This window comes from Otolemur garnettii, unplaced genomic scaffold, assembly GCF_000181295.1.
Source record: "Otolemur garnettii isolate 467f Iridium unplaced genomic scaffold, OtoGar3 scaffold00239, whole genome shotgun sequence".
Taxonomy (NCBI): Eukaryota; Metazoa; Chordata; class Mammalia; order Primates; family Galagidae; genus Otolemur; species Otolemur garnettii.
The window spans coordinates 115,089-118,110 of record NW_003852634.1 but is presented as its reverse complement, the minus strand read 5'-3'; positions in this window follow the sequence as shown (position 1 = coordinate 118,110).

Below are 3,022 nucleotides of genomic sequence, written 5' to 3'. Positions count from 1 at the left end.
CAGGGCCTCTCCCACTAAGTTATAGAGGGCTCCCTGCTCTTCCAGTTCTGTGACCTTTTTCAGTTTTTGCAGCAATGTCTCTCGGTACCAGATCTGCCAATATCTTCAGCACCACTACTCTAGGTCAGGTGGAAAGCACTTTCTCTTTCTGTCCCTGTGTTACTAGTACTTTCTTAATCTGTCTTTTTAACTAAGGTGGTTGGCTCACTACTATCTATAGCCAGGTATCAATGTATGGAAACAGCTAAGTGTGAATCCAGTAACTCTGTGCCATACCTCAGACACTAAGGATTTTTCTAAATTTCTAAATTTTTCTCTGATGGCTATTCAATCCCAAAGGGGGGGCATTCTTGCTTAGAAAGACTCCTTAGCTTTTCCTGGTGTCATAGTCACTTACAAATTTCTTCTTAAAGTGTTTTAATATGGTAGTTAATGGGGTGGGCTTCTCTTGCTTGTTCCCCATTTCTACGCAGGGTCTCCCTTCTGAGACACATATTCACACCACACTTTTTGGCTAGTCTTTTAGTTCCATTTAACAGTTCAATTTACTAAAACAGTTGTGACTTATTTTATGAGTTGACCGTACAGATAAGGCTGGGATCTAATACAGGTGGGCCACAGCCTTTTTTTTTTTTCCTTTGAATTATTTTTCTCTCTCTCCAATTTCTCTTTTAACTAAAGACAAATTACAGTAAAGCCAATTCAGTTGCCAAAATAACCTGGACCTCAGTATACTGATTATTTGCATAAAGTGCAGTAAGAATTATTAATCATCTAGACACTTTGGCTTTGCTGGAACCTTTTATAAGGAATTTTTCAGGCCGGACTTTCCCAAGAGCCTTTCATGAGCCCAGGTTTCATCTGTGCCATAAGATACCTGCATGCATTGGGTACATTCCTCTTCTTTTGAGGTTCCCCAAGCACCTTCGATTCCTCAGACCCTACAGTAAGCGACCTTCGTTACTTACCACAGATCAGGAAAGGTTACTGATGGGTATCTGGCCAGTTTTCCAAAGGGCTTTCATTATTGGCTTTGTAAAGTCACCCTTAATTCCTTAACACAGTCTGGACACCTCTGGAAATGCTATTCCAGTCAGAGCCTTGGTAAAATAACCAATACCTTCATCAAGTCCTATAGAACAAAACAGATTCTTATTGAACTTATGCAAATAACTGTATTGTCAGAAACTAATAATACTTACTAATGACTTTTAAATTTTGGAGAAATCAAGGAGAGAGAAAGATACATGTTTCAAATTCTGCTTATAAGTACATACATTGCTTGAAAAGCTACAAATAGCTCTCATGACGGAGAATTATTTTCTTGACTTCTGGAAAACAGAACACAGAAAGAACTAACAATATTTCAAACAAAAAGCCATAAGAAATTAGCCTAGTATCACATAACTGATTTCTGTTCTGTTTAAAGTTAGGTTAGTAACACTCATAGACATGTTAACTTTTCAATAAAAGTTCTAAAAATCTGTTCTTAACCCAAAGGTACTCAATTTCTAAAGACATTAGGAATTTGAATTCGAGAGAATTCATCAGCCTCTCTCTTAATATTTCTTTTTCTTTTTTTAGATGAATTAAAATTATTACTGACAATATATGTTAGAACAGACCAATATTTTACACTACAGGAACACATATATATAACCACAGCTTACATAAAATTAATCACCATTTCATATTTGACAATTTTTCCTATACATTTTCAATAAATTAAATGAGTTTAATTTGTTTTTCTATGTCTTTCAGTGGTCTTAATATTTCAAAAAGGCCAAATTTAGAGTTGTGCTTTTTGTTTTCTAGACCGAGTTCAAACCTGCCAACCTTGGTGTATGTGGCCAGCACTGTAACCACTGCACTATGGGCACCATGCCCAAATTTAGACTTTTGATTTTGGAAGGTTTGTCAAATATCAAAAGGCCTAAAACATTGGTTCAGATTACATACTGAAAGATTTTAAAGGTAATACATAGTCAACTGAATTACATGTAAATTCTTTCACAAATTCTTTTTTCCATTTAACCTGCACAGACAATCTTTAAACATTCTAAACCTTCTGTAACTTTTGTCCTGCCTTTCACTTTCCTATACAACCATTCTGTTTTAGGACAAAATTTGTCACACAAATTCTTTCTTTATATCATGCCATTTTCTTTCCTGTCTAATTTTTCTTACTCTCAAAAACTCTCCATAAAACGTAATCTCAGTTCACTATGAAGTCACCCATTCACTCAGCCAAACTGATAATTAGAAGGTTTAAAAAGCAAGAATCTTATCCTTTGACAAAGACTCAGTTTTTCTAACAATTCAAATAATTAAATGATTACATTTTACAAATGAGAGACATTCTATGGGATGTAACATTGATACAGGATTTTCTTACTCAGACCTGGACAGGGAACCCCCATTTTTCAGGCTTAAATAGGCTCAGATATCAGACTCCCATCTCCAGGTTACAAACTCTCTGAGCCCTAGCCAGGTCATAAATAAAACAGCTTGAAACTTTTTGGCTGGTTCCACCCACTCTAATTCTCCCTTCAGGCAAAAACCGCAGTAAAGACCTAATAATTTTGCCCAAGGTGAGGGGCTGCATTCATCTATTTGCTTAGAACATCCATTCAGTTTGTAAAGGTATATAATTTTATTTTCTAAGTCCTGGCCAAAATATCTCTCAGGGCCAATTATTTAGTCTTAGACAAGGGACTCATGCAAGAAATCTCTGACCTGGGCTTCCTTCCCCTTTCGGAGGCTATTCACCCAGGAGATCCATTGCTGATGTGGATACAGCATTGTTCCTTATGAGATTTACACTCTCTCCTCCAGAGAGAGGACGGGCCATTTAGAGTTCACTAGACTGCCCGGACAACATTTTTTTAAGGCACGGCTTCTTTGCCTATAGTTCCGGTACTCTCCACTTTATTTGCATGTCCCTTAGTTTAATAAAATGCCTTTTTATTACCGATCTGTGGCCCGCAGTCTCAATTCTTAAATTTCTGAGACTAAAAACTTT